We start from the raw sequence: 13,852 nt of genomic DNA on the forward strand, positions 1-13,852 counted from the left end.
AACTACTTCCAGTCTTTTCCAGAATTACAAGACAGGGGACGGTGGGTAAGTCTTGTGATTTCCATCCTACAATCTAAACCAGATGGGCTACTCTTGCAGCACAAACATTTAAGCAAGAAAAGCAAAAAATTGGCAGAAAAAGTTCTGTTTTCTGATTAACTGCATTATTATGATTTACATTATTTAATGAGATGCACATAAAGCTAGTTTACTAGATAACTTGATCACTTTCTTTGATTCATCCCAATAAAATGTGGAGGTTCTGTTTTCTCAGGGACAAGGAGGTGACCATAGAATAGTATAGCAGTTGTGCTTATTAGAAACAGAAAGCGCTCAGCCTGCAGAAGGAGAGACTCTCTCAGTAAAGCTCATGTTGAATTAATCCAAATATACGAACAATTAAATGTGATCCAGCAAAGCCATGTTACTAATATCAGCCCACGTGAGATTAATAGAACAGAGCACAAACTTTGGCAAGTGAGAAAGAGGGAGATTATGAGGAAATCTGTGGCCAAGGTTCTCCGTCCCTCTCAAAGCAGACCAGCCAAAAGGCTCTTGTCCTTTTGCTGTACAACACTCCAGTACTACTGCTTGTGTCAGGTATGGGGGCTAATACCTGTGAGGTTTCCTTGTTTAATTTCATTTCCTTCATTTCGATACAGGTATCAGGGTTTTTTTAAATGCCTAAGAAGTATCGAACAGTTAGCTGGCATATTGGACGAATAGGGTGGTAGTAAAAATCTCTCTCCTGTCCATTTACGCTTTACACATGTGAAAGACAAGACAGTATCAGAAGCAGAGAAAAAAAAAGAGACTAAATGAATCAGATGCCATTCATCTCAGAACTTGAAAGCCAGTGAAATAACCAAGATGCTGGGAAAAAAGTCTGCCGTAATTAAAATGGCTGACTGGTGAGTGCCCTGATGAAGGCCAGTGTATAATCTGTCAGGAGCCTTGCTACAAACATTGCTGGAAGGAGCCAGATCTACATAACTGGGAAATGCAAAGCCAGATGAAGTTACATGGGAATTTCAAAATGCAGGTTTGCAGGACGAACGATTAGCCTCAGCAGCACACAGCAAGTTAGCACAACACCAGAGCAGACCTGAAGCTGCTCCTCCATAGCCCTGGGCACTGGTAGAGCTAAAATTGCCATCACCCACCCAAGTCGAGTCTCGGGAAGCTGCCAGGCAGAGCCATCACACCAGGTACTGCCCTAAATTTTGACAAATCCCAGAGTAATGGAGATTAAGAGATTAATGGTCTGATTTTCACTCTTTTGGCTTTATGCATGTGCTGCTTTACCCAGGTCTGAGGCATCGTGGCAGCCCAAAGTCTCTGTGGTGGATTTGGGGATGGGGTGGCCAGATTTGCTGAGCTGGCAAAGAGCTCTGGGAGATCTGTTGGGGCAGCTGCAGAAGCCACTTGCAGCAGCGTCGTAGCACTTTCTGACTGCTCCTCAGCCACAAATAACTGGGATGCTCTGCATTTTTAATTCACTTCTATGCTAAATAAAGTAGATTTGCTTGAACCACCTGAAAAAGTGACCTGGACCTTTTGCTGTGCTGTCACACAGGGCGTGATGGTGGCTCAGCAGTGTCACTTCAGAGGGAGCAAAATCCTTAAACCCCGCAACTGAGATGCAGGAAAGCACATCTGCCTGCTCCCATCGGCAGCACGGTGGGAGGGCAGCACGGAGGGGCAGCCTGAGAAGGACTGGAAATAAGTGGGAGAACGAGGGAGAGGGGAAAAAGGCCTGGGGAGCAGATGCTGATGCGAATGAGGAGGCAGAGTGAGCATCCCTTTGCCCCAGGCTAGACCTAGAATAGCCAGAAAAACTGAGTGAATCTTACTGGCGTGGTTGCAATCAAAGTAACACCTGTAACTACTGTGTAAATTCCAGGATGTTTAATGAAAGAATTGAGAAGAAAAGGAAAACTAGTTTTACAAAACATCGCAGACTACCACGCTTCCCAGTGATCCCCTCGGACAGACAGGTAGGACTAAGTTTGGCAGTACCAGAACAGCTTCATAAACGTTTTCTGGTAGTTTTATGTTATTCTAAAATCTGCCTCTGAATAGTCTCAGTCTTTTTTCCACTGGCAATAAAGCGTACGCCATCTTGGATCCTGGTTGCATGAGGTTAACGTATAACTTTCTTCATATTTTTTTGCGTTCAGTCTTTCAGCATTTCTGCTGCTGAAGATCCTCTTCTACAGCTTCAAGTTGAAAAATCTTTGTGGCAAATTTGGCATTGCCTGTAATAATTTATGAATGTGATGTGTTGACATGTTTACTGTGTGCATACATTGAGCTACTTCAATAACTGGATTGTCAAGATGTGTACCCAGGAGAGAGAAGATGGATCCAGGCATACATTTTTGAGGAAACACTTGGGAAACAAAGCAAGCGCCCTTCACTGTGATGTTTTGGCTGGGCCCCGTCTAGGCTCGCTGGAGAGAAGTCCCTGGGAGGAATGTGGGCGCCTGGAAAGCAAGACATGAAGGACCCCAGGGAATTTACAGAGGACCATTTAAACAGAGGTTTTTGAGAACAAGACTGCAAAAGGGGTTGAAAGTGCTAGATCTGTATGTGTTTAATTTAGTAGATGTTGGCAAGACTACAAGATAACATGGATGTGAAATATTTTTTAACCAACATGATTTATTTCAATGGTTAAATGGCTCTTCTGTTTTAAAAAGGTTTTTGGGTCATGCAGGAAGGCTGAAGGTCTCTGTTCTTGCACACATGTGTGAGCTTGGAGAATGCACTGGGTACATAGGCTGGAGCTTGCTGTAAGCATGCAAGAATCAGATTATCCCATCCACGGAAAGGTAAAAGCTCAAGGCCTGGCATAAGCAGAGGGTAAGTCAGAAAGACCACTGACAGCCAGAGATACAGCAGTAACCATAACAACACCATCATCTTTCTTATAAGTCCTCACACGTAATTCTGCTAATGACTTTTATTAAACATTTAAGCCTTAGCATTCAAGTGATTCATATTTGTTACAAAAAACCGTCCCATTAACACAAAGTACAAGCCGAAACAAAGTTAATGAGCCCTAGTAGTTGCAGGATAATTCAAAGTTTAAGGGTGATATTAACAAAAATAAAATAAGGAAGAGTGGAAAAAATCCAGTTTCATTGTCCACCAGAGAACCTGAGTTTTATCCTTTTGGTTCATAAAATCAAATCTATTGCTCAAGTGACTCTTACACTGTTATTAAAGTAGTACAAGAACACATATATGTGCATAATTAAGTACCCCTTTGTGACCATAAAAGGTCTGTCTGGCTGTCCATGGGGTATGCAAGGGGCACTTGATTCATAAGCGTGAAAGAGGGAATGTCATTACTGTAATCCCCCTGTATTTCACTACGTTGTCTGGGGCTCAGCCTTACGTGGTGGAGTGGTCGGGTGTTCAGCACTGGGAACAGGAGTGTCTCGGTGCAGGATCTGGGCCGTATGCCAGTCGCGCCAGGTCTGGGCCGTACATCTGAGAGGCAACAGTAAATTGACCTGGAACTGCATAGGTGAGTATTTGTCCTATGAAAATCTGAAGTATAACTCAAGTCAGGCATGCAAAAACTGAGGCACTAGGTATTTTAGGTATATCTGAAAAGTTAGATGAATATTTTTTTATTTGCCTTCTGGTTTTGCACTGTCAGATACGAATGGCAAATGGGTAAGTGGAAAAAAGTCACTGACATCTTCTGGCCCTTGAAAACATGTGATCTGGCTTAAAGCACTGGCATTTTTTAGCTTTGTGTTCAAACGAAGAGACTAAACATGCTCAAGAAACAAAAAGGGTAAACAGCACAGCTATAAAATGCCATTTTGGAAGTGACGAGTGAGCAGTTGTATGGTGACCAATTTCCTACTACAGTTATGTTCATTGTCATGTGGCTCCCATTACCCACAGTACCTGGCCTGGGAGCTCCCCACCCATCCCAGTCTCGGTAAACAATTTTGGGAGTGAAAAAACTACATAACACAAGGGAGCTGTGGAGCAGGGCACGCACAGGAGCACTACGCACATCTGCAACACCTCCTAACTCCTCTCCTTGGTAAATAATCACATGGTGCTACAGCAAGTCCTTGAAGAGGCACGAGGGGTTTTATAGGAGGACCTACAGCTACTTTGTAGATGCAGTCAAGCTCCTTTTGAGCTGTCTTCCCCGTGGGACTGGAGCCGTTCCCAAGAGGGATCCCTGTGGCAAAGTGCCTCTCATCTCTCTGTCCCCGGAGCAAGCACCGCGTTGTGCCGGCAGCAGAGAGGAGGCGGCAGGGACATTTTCTCTTGAGATAGGAGAAGAGCTGCCTGTGCCCCGGGGCTGCTCTGGGGCCTGTAAGCGCTTGGGCCAAGAGGCCAGAAACAACCCGGGAGCTGCCAGCTGGGGAGCCCGGATTTACAGACTCTCCAAGAAAACAAGGCTTAATGAAAAACTTGAAGGACAATTATACAAAATGGACTGACGTGGACATGAGAAGATGTTCTACAGCATAAATCATAAATTCTCTCCGTTTGGAGAGAGGTAAGAATTTCACATCCATTAATTTAATCCGGCAGATACAGATAACAAAGCAGCCCTCTACATGGGAGAGTTAACAGTGCTAAGATTGATATGGAGAGACAAGGTGCACTTGGAGACATAGGAAAAATGCATCTCCGAGAAAGTTTCCACTATTAATATTTTTCCCTTGCAAATGTGGGTCTTCTAAAACACTCTTTTCTTTAGGAAGGATCTAAATGAAGAGGAGGTGGGAAGCAGAGCTACAAAGCATGTAAGAAAGCCTCAAATACACGAGTGGGAGGAAGGAGGAAGAAATGAAAGAATAATGAAGCTTGCATCACTGGGAGCAAACAACAGAAGAAGGGAAATGTACGTACTTGTGCCTAAATTTTGCAGGAACTTAGGCTGAGGTTTAAAACTGCTGTGGTTAGCATAGATACAGGCACAGAGTAATTCAGATGACCTGATCAAAGGACAAAGAAATGCTACTGCTGATTTCATTAGGAAAATTACCTGGCTTAGAGTTAATGGGTAAGCACAGGAAAAACGCCTTCTTTATAACGTTGATATGGAGTAGCGCTGCGAAGGGTAATTGGCACCTGCAGTATCTACGATGATTATGTGATTTGGGCTTTCCTTGAATGGAGCCAGGATTTTGCCCCTCGTGGAGACTCCTGTTGGCATCTGCAGGATTTCCATATGTAGTGGTGTTGCAAACAGATATTCATATTTTTAAAAACAATTAACAGATGTCTTGTTATTAACATGGTGCGGGGGGTCCCCAGCTCTAGCTGCATCGATGGCTGAGCCCAAATGCTCAGCTACTCTTGGGGTGTTTTCATTAAAACTAAATCAGGTGTTTCTACTTCGAGAGCATCTCCAGCGGCCGCCATGCCAATGGCTACCCATCTGAACTAGGAAACAAGACTGGAAAAGTATCCCGGGGTTGGGTTTATTCCACGCCTTCCGATTTTGTGTCAGTGCTTTGCTGTAAGGGCACCGCTAGGCGTTCAGCGAGCAGGGCTGATCTCTCCTGCTGCAGTCTTAGGCGCATCGCAGAGCAGTCAGTAGAAACCTTTCAACTGAACAGAATGAGGGACCTGTGTGACTTATGCAGCAATCCTGTGGAATGGGAACGCCTCCGTCTCCATGTCACCAAAACCACCTATAAAAGGAAAACTGTAACTTTGCTAAGAAAACCCCAGGGTTTTATATTCACTTTGGAATAAACCGAGCCCATCCATCCATTGAAGAGGCAAGGGTCAGGGAATCAACAGGAGGTTATGGCCATCTGCACAGACGATGGTGCCCCGGGATATAGCGAGGACCAAGGTGGGGGCAGGGAGAAGTTTCATGCCAGCAATTTTTACGAATGAAAGGACCGAGCTGCTACTTCAACTCGTGCTGGCTTTTCAAAATCCATCCTGAGACAGCAAGAAAAAAGGGCAGAGGAACAATGTTTCCATTCCCTTCTACCAGTAAAGCTGTATTTGATACAGATACAGAAAAAACATGCCATTTTTTTTCAAATCTTATGATCAAATTTCAGAGTTGCTACTTTTTGTATATTGTTGACCTCCAAAGGTTGCAATATGCTGGTGCAGAATCTGGGTTTCTCTGTGTCACTCCCACACCAAAGCTTGTTGGGTCTGGGGTTGGGAGCTCTGTACAGCAGAGTAGTGGAGTTTGGGTAGGCAGGAAAAAGGGTTGGCAGGACACAGCTCTCGTTCTGCCCTCTCTCCAGACTCAGTGACAAGGAAAGGATGTATCCCTTGGGCGAAAAAAATCTCATCCCATGCCGAACCAGTCATTCCCACATTACGGCAAAATAAATCTAAAGGGATAAAGCTAGGCTTTTCCTATTATCACTACAGCAATCGCACGTACCTTGAATTGTCACGCTATAGGGTTGGTTGGAGAAAGGTAAATTTACAATGAATAATTAAATGCCCTTTACAGGCCTGACAGTTCCCGGGCGTGTGGCAGCGCTGATGGCGCCAGCTCCCTCTGAGACCCTGCCAGCCTTTGCACTCACAGAAGGGTCCCAGTTCAGCCCAAAGCTCCCTCTCCCCTGCTCTCATGGGAGCAAGGCAAGAGAGGCAGCAGGAGGAGCCTGGGATGAGGGATAGAGGAGTGAGGAGGAGGAGGCAGGGTGCACCCTTGGTACTGTGTAAGCTCTCCTGGCTTGGGGAGTTTTCTCTATTATTGACTGTAAAGAATACAGTCTTTAGGAGCTGGAGCTCCTGGCTGGTAAGACGGTAACAAAATTAACAATTTTAGTTCTGCACGTCTCAGTTTTCAGCACACAGAAGTCCAGCTCCCGTGACAGGAAGGTCGCTCGCAGTTGCAAGGTGATGGCCAAGGAAGGCAGCCAAGGCACGAGGCGTTCCCGGGGGGCCGTGCCCCTCCTGGGCGGCGGGACGAGGACAGGGCTGCCTGCCCGCACCAGAACTCGGCAGTGCCGGGCAGGGCGGCCGCCCCAGCGGGACAGCGGGCCCGAGCGGGGTTTCCCCTGCGGGGACAGGAAAAGAAAACGTGGGACCAGCCATCCGCCACCTTCCCCCAGCCCCAGGGCACCTGCGTCCCCACGCACCCGCAGGAAAACACCCCGCGGCAAGCGGCACCCCCCAGCCCGCCCCCACCGGCCTCCCGCTCCCGCGCTCCCCCTTCTCCCGAAGTTTCCTCCGGGGAGGCCCAGCCCGGGCACCCGCCGCCAGCTCCGGGGGCGGCCGGCGGGGCGGGGCGGGGCGGGCGAGCGGGCGGCGCTAGGGCCCGGCGGGGCGCGGCGGCGCCGCCGCCGGGGGTGGGGTGGGGGGGCGGCAGGCGGCGGCGCGGGCTGCGGCTGCCTCCCGCCGCGGGGCGCGGAGCGGGGCCGGCCGCGGGGAGCACCCACCCCCGCGGCGGCGGCGGGAGCCGAGGGCCGCGGCGAGGAGGTAACGGCCGCGGCGATGGCGTTTCGCGGTGTCACTGGGAGCGCGTGCCGGTGCGCGGGTGGGGGGGTGCCAGCCCGCCCGCCGCCGCGGCCGCCGCCGCGCCCCGTCCCTCCGGGGCAGGCAGCCCCGGCCAAACTTTTGGGGCCGCTGGGCCGTTGGCTGCCGCGGGCTGGCAGCGGCGCCGCCCCGGGGGCCGCGGGAGTTAGTCGGGGCTGCCCCGCGCTGCCCGCCCCCGTCCCGCCGACGAGCCCCGCCGGGCGCGCAGCCCCGCCGCCCTGGGGACGCGGAGGGCGGCGCGGAGGCGGCAGCCGGGCGGCGGGCAGTGGGGAGGGGCGCCCCGGGGCGAGCAGGGGACGCGTGCGGGGCGGCCGCCGGGCCGCATCCCGGGCGGGCTGTGCCCCGGCAGCGCCGCCCCGCCGGCCCCGGCCCCGGCTCCGGCTCCGCGGGGGCGCCCGGACGTGGCCGCGGCGGGCGGGCTGGGCGGGAGGACGCAGCGGCTGCAGCCCCGGCCGGGGCCCGGCGGGCGCTGGCGGGGCAGCGGCGCAGCCGGCGGCGGGCAGCCCCCCCGCCGCCTCCCTTTTGTTCCTGCCTGCCGCCGGCTGCTAGATCCGTGCCCGGGAAGCCGCCGCTCGGTACTTCAGGGGCTCCGTCTGTGTCTGCACACACGCCTGAAGGGCATCCGCTGGTAGGGCTGGTCTGTCAGAGCCGCCAGGAAAGGTATTTTCGTATTTTCACATCAGCTCCCCTTTGCTTGCTGTTCTTCAGAGCCGACTCTTAACTTATCTCTTAACTTATGGCGAATTAATTTCTTCACAACGTATGCATGTGCCCCTGCACCTGGAGAAGGGTTTCCTTATTAACCTGCCAACTACGCTGCGGTCAGTTATTATTTATATTATCAAAAATATGTCTGTGAATCTGTTTGCACGGCCACGGCACGACTGCTCTTACAACCCAGTTTAGTGAAACTTTAATTGCAGCAGGCGATGTTTTACTGTGGAGCCACTTACGTCAGAGCAGACCGTTACTCCGGTGGGATAACGGCGTCTCGTAGACGATCGTTTTTCACGCAGGGAGGGCTCGTGCTGTTTCATGGGATGAATCAGAAACAAAAATGAGCAAACAATGAAAATGAGTTTGTGGGGTGTTAAAAAACCCGACGTAGTAACGTCTGTTACAGGCACGGTAAATCGGGCAGCAAACCCCCAGTTTTCTCCAGCGTGGCCCACATATCAGCTGGTAAACAACGTAAACTGTGATCACTTTGCAGCCGAAAATATAAGGCCTTGCAGCCCTGGCTGCCTAAGCGTTACGTGTCATTAAAGTAGCTTTCTTGGAGGAGAGGGACTGTCCCAGGAGCTGTAAAATCTATAAACACTTTTCTGATTGGTTTAAAAATTTAGACACAGGAAGCGGATGGTATCTAATAACAGACAAGTGGAGACACTGTTGTCATGGAAACTGAGAAGACTACCCCCCCCCATTTATTTTTTAAAAAAAAAAAAAAAAAAAAAAGGAAAGAAAAAAGTCTGCATATCATCAGAAATGCCTGCAGACCGCCTTGGCTGCTGTTGCCTTTCCCACAGCATCTGTTGAAACCTGAGAACGTGCCTGTCAAATCAAGGTCATTTTACAATAAAACCCCGCGCCGCCGTCTCCCCCCTTTCCTCTCTGGACCTTGTCCCGCACTTCCCACCCAAGGAGGAGTTTGGGAGACAGAGCCCGCCAGGCTCCCCTCCGTGTGGCGGGCGTCCTGCCCCAGCCAGGCCTGCAGCCGGGGAGAGGCTGCTGCGGGGGGTGGCTGCCATGGGGAGGCTCAAAGCAGCAGGACCAGGGGGCTTAAAAAAGAAATAGTAGCGAGGGATGACTTTTTTTTTTTTAATCAAATGACCAGGCCGCGTTTCTTTTCGTGGGAATCTATGGACCTGAGAGAGAAAGCTGGGATTGATTAGATCTCCCTCTGTTCCTCCTCATTTCAAATTTATATTAAAATGTAATGATTTGGACTTGAATATTAAGGCCATTTCACAACTCTGCCTCACCTGCAAAAAAAAAAAAAAAAAAGAGGGAGGCAAATGGCTATGGGAAACTCTGTGCAATTGCTTTTAATAAAAAAAAATCACCATTTGGTTATAGCGGGCTATTTGAGGACAAAAGCAGAGATACGAGAATAAAATATACTTCATTACTGATGAATGCAGCATGAGAAAATCAGACTATTATTGTGGTAAATTGAAGTTTTACTTTGCTGGACTATTGAAAGTTTATTGTGTGTGGAGGGATAGAGCTATTTTGCTTTTGGAGCAGGAGAGAAGTATTTCACAGGGTTCACAGTATTCCTCACAAGGAAGGTTTTAGTGTTTTTGCTTATTTTCTTGGGCAGCAGCCGTTGATTTCAGATGTTTGTGATGGAGAGATGTCTTTGAGTATTCACTACGTTTTCTCCAAAACATTTCATTTCTTTCCTCCCTTTAATCTTCATTTTGCAGTGACCAAGCCGAGAAAAAGCACTTGAGTGCTTCACCCACTGTATAAATCATCACTTTGAAACCTTAAATGACCGGTTCGACCTCTGTTGCCTTTTTGCTTGCGTATTTCACTTTTTGCATTATTATTTCTTAAGAAAACCAGAGGCTGGTAAGCAGGTCTTGTGGATCAGATGGTAAATCCTGCAGGGCGCTGAGGCGACGGTGCTCAGCGCCCTCTCTACCTGCACCCTTGGATCATGCCATCTGAAAAACCCTAGGCCTGGCTTTAAAATCCGGCTGTGGGCAGAGCAGCCTAAAGGGAGGGTAAAGTCAGAGGGAGCAGCGCCTGCTTCTGCTGGAGGAGCCCCCGCCGGCGGCCGGGCTGGGCTGGCACCGGGGTGCGGGAGCCGGGACCCCCCTCCTTGCCGTCAGGGAAAGGCTTGGGGAGTCGGGCAGTTGCGTGTTTAATCCAACCCGCGTCTGATTAGCCAGATGTTGCTTTTAATTGCTGTGGAGTTCAAATGGAGCAAGTTTGGCTTGGTAGCGAAAGTGTGCTTGCTTCTAGAAGGGAATTTCCCGTTGTCGGGAGCACCCTTATCTGCAGGAAGGTTCGCCGGCAGGAAGTGTGTCAGTTACTTGTTTTCTCACAGCGAAGGAAATGAGCTGGATTAGGTACTTTCTAGATTTACCCTTCATCGTCCTCCGTGTCTGTGCTACTCTATTTATCTCTGATGGTTTTAGTTTGTAAAAGTTTTATGATGTCCGTCATTCCCGAGGGAAATGCAAGAAGTTAAATGTTTGTTGTCCTGCCATTCTTGCTGTTATAAAAAACACCCCACCAACCTCTCTGGGCCACGTTTTCAAAAGTATCCAATTTGCAATGTATACCTTTTGAGCCTCATTAATGATACTCAGATAGGCTTTTTTTTTCTTCCCCCCCTTAGAATGAAAGATCAAAAAATGCACTAGTTATTTTACTAATAGGAGCAGTCCTTACACTTCTGAACTGCCTTTCACCGTGGATCATAAATCACTTTACAGAAATTAATTTTTTAATATCCACAGAAGTTGTATGAGCATAGGAAGCCGAAACGTAGCATTTCACATGGACTGCCCAAAGTTGCAAGGCAAATTAGGAGCAGAGCTGGGAGTCTAATTAATTGCCCCTTAATTAGCAATTGCTAATGGATTAAAACTTTGAAAATGTGTCTGCCTTTCCCGAGTGTGCTCGTGCTAATGCGCCAATGCACCGCCTATGTATTAGGGATGTGGGGTTGGGGGTGATAATATAAGCAGCGGTTCCAGAACATGCCAGTCGTTTGCTGGTCCCCGTCCAGCCTGGCATGGCTGGGATGCCAGGTTGGAGGCTTGTAAGATTAGATACAGCTTTGGATGAAGGTCCAGACTAAAGGCGAGGGCTGGGGTTTAGGTCATTATGTTCTAGTAGGCAGGGAGGTTCAGGGAAATAAATATTATTTCTCTGATCTCGGCTCACAACGAAGCGTTTATGGCGTTAAGCTGAACTTTCGCCGAGGGTTTTGAGGAGGAAATGTGGAAAAGTTACATAAACTTGTAAGAAGCTGCCTGGCATGCTGAGCAGCTTCAAGTAGTCATTTTTGGCGTAGGAGATGTCTTGGTTTTAGGAGCCGTTCCTGGCAGAAGAGGCTGCCAGGGCTGTCCAGAAGCCTAAGCTGGGCTGGAACGGGACTGTCCCGGCTGATGCTGGAATTTGCCAGTTCGTGACTTCAGACGTAACACGACTTTGGCCACAATTTTGAAATATTTCTAATGAAACCGCATTTGGCTTCTTACCTGCTCTCATGGCCAAGCCAAAGTAAAACTGTAACAAGAATAATGAGGGGAAAAAAAAAAAAAAGGATGGACTCCAACAAAACAGCATTTCATTTAAATGTAAAAATTACAGCCGTGTTTTTTCAGAAACAATCAGCTGATTCTGGGAAACCAGCCTGAAGCTCTGGAAGACAAGGCAGTTTTTGGGAAGCGACTCTCTTCTAGCCTTTGGAAATCTTACTCCATTTAAGGTGCCTGAAGTTCAGTTGCCAAGCATGAAGGCAACTCAAACCCTCCTTAACTTCACTGTAACACTTTAGGTGCTGTTAGCAGTCCTGGGACCCTTACTTGATCGGGACTGACGCTGGCTGTCCAGCTCAAGGTTTGCCCCGTGGCTGCCTGCAGAGCCCGCGGAGGAGCGCAGCTCTCTGCGCCCAGGTTGTCCGCCTCGGGCACGGGCACAAAGCGATGGGATAGCCCCGCTCTGGAGGAGGCTGGCAAGAGGGGTCTGGGGAATGGCTAAAACTCACCACGGCTGGACACACGACTTTCAGGTGATTCAAGTCATGTAGGACCACCCTCGTGTTAGCCCAGGTGCTGGTGGCCGCTTGCTTGCCGGGCGTCAGTTTTTCCCCACCTCTCTCCGTGAGGAGCAGAAGTAGCATGTTACGCTCTTTCAAAACTCTCCCTAAAGCGCATCTGTTCTGTAACGTCTGCAGAAATTGGACAGGCTAAGTCTGCTGGAGGTGAAATGTCTGCCTGTTATGCTGGACAGTATTTTGTCGTTCTTTCCTTTTATTTCTCTTTGCTGGAGATGGTCTTTCTCTGTGTCGGCACTGACTGCAGGACAGACAGACGGCAGGGCTGTGACCTGTGGTCAGGGCTGGTAGGTGCCACTGAATGGAAAGATCTGCCTACCTATTTGATACTGTAGTTTTTTTCCAACATTAGCAGGAATTTACATTAATGCCAGCCAATATAATAGAGTTTCCAACACTGGATGTTTTTACCTTTTACTGAAAATAGGTTAAAACCAAATAAAAATAGGTATTATTTAAGGGCCAGGCTGGTTTTGGCTCACAGCGGATTCTCCCTTTGCCCACCTCCCGCATGCTGGGTTGTGGTGGGACCCTGTCTGTGAGCTCTGCTCAGGCTGAGCGCGAGGTTCCCGGGTGGGAGCCTGATTGCAAAGCCCTTACCTGCCACCTATTTGCTGATGCAGCCCACTGGCGATGTCTGGGCATCCTTATTTTTGTTGCAAGGAAGACATACCAGACTTCCTAACAGACGGGGCTTTACGTACAAAGCAATCCAAGCTAGGTTCTGGAAAGCATTTCAGACTGGCGGCTTTATTGGAAATTGCTTCTTAATACTGTACAGCAAATCTGTTGCTCTTTTTAGTGTAGTTCTTTGCAAGACCTGTGCTCGCCCCGCTGAACCCGGCAGTGGCCTCGTGGCTCCTGTGACCCTGCCTCCTGCCTCAGGCTCCCCGTGCCTCAGGCTCCCCGGGCTCCCTCCCCAACCCCTGCCAGCCCTGCGGCTCCCCGGTACAGAGCTGCTGGTGGTGTTGTCTCTTGGGCTTTGTAGAGAGGCCAGCCTTTTCCCAGGGTAAAGTCGGCACAGCAAGCAGATGCTAACTGCCCAGCCCGACCCATCCTTGCAGAGCCGCGCTCGGTGTTGCTCCCCTCAGTAAGGTCTCCTCATTGCCAGTGAAAGTGCTGGCCAGGCTTGCCACAGAAAGAGCAGGGGCATTAGAGGGGTTACGAGAGGTTATTAGAGGTGGGAGGAAGCTGAAGGTCTGACCCATCCAGATTTAACTGGATTAAATCTCATTTTACCCCCAACTCCAACTTGTTTTGATCTGGGTTTTACAGTAGATCGTTTGTAGAAGCTACCCAATTAATATGTTAATTTTAACAGCAGATTTTGTAAAGCTTTTTTGTTGGAGGTGGAGAAGGGATCCAAATGTTTTGATCCTATTTTTATCATTATCTTCACCGAGTTTTTCTCACCCTGTGCTTTGCAGAGAGGAGCGAAATTTTAATAATTCACTAATATACTTTCACTTCATTAACATTTTATCATTCTGGCATTGTGCATATGGTGAACTCCTTAGTACTCTCATTAAGGGCCTGCTCTTGTCC

At 49.2% G+C, this 13,852-nt stretch overlaps 1 protein-coding gene across 20 annotated transcripts in view; it reads left to right on the plus strand.

The window, feature by feature from the left end:
• Positions 1 to 7,326: 7,326 nt before the first annotated feature.
• The window catches only part of FOXN3 (forkhead box N3), a 215,704-nt gene continuing 209,178 nt past the window's right edge, over positions 7,327 to 13,852 (plus strand). For 12 of the 20 annotated variants that reach the window (XM_075151305.1, XM_075151313.1, XM_075151315.1 and 9 more), the window contains exon 1: positions 7,336 to 7,449. The gene's annotated coding sequence lies outside the window, so the exon portion shown is untranslated. Of the gene's footprint in view, positions 7,450 to 8,009; positions 8,167 to 13,852 lie in introns of those variants that run through there. The other 8 variants (XM_075151311.1, XM_075151310.1, XM_075151326.1 and 5 more) reach the window with 6 other exon arrangements.

Source organism: Calonectris borealis, chromosome 5 (genome assembly GCF_964195595.1).
Source record: "Calonectris borealis chromosome 5, bCalBor7.hap1.2, whole genome shotgun sequence".
Classification (NCBI taxonomy): Eukaryota; Metazoa; Chordata; class Aves; order Procellariiformes; family Procellariidae; genus Calonectris; species Calonectris borealis.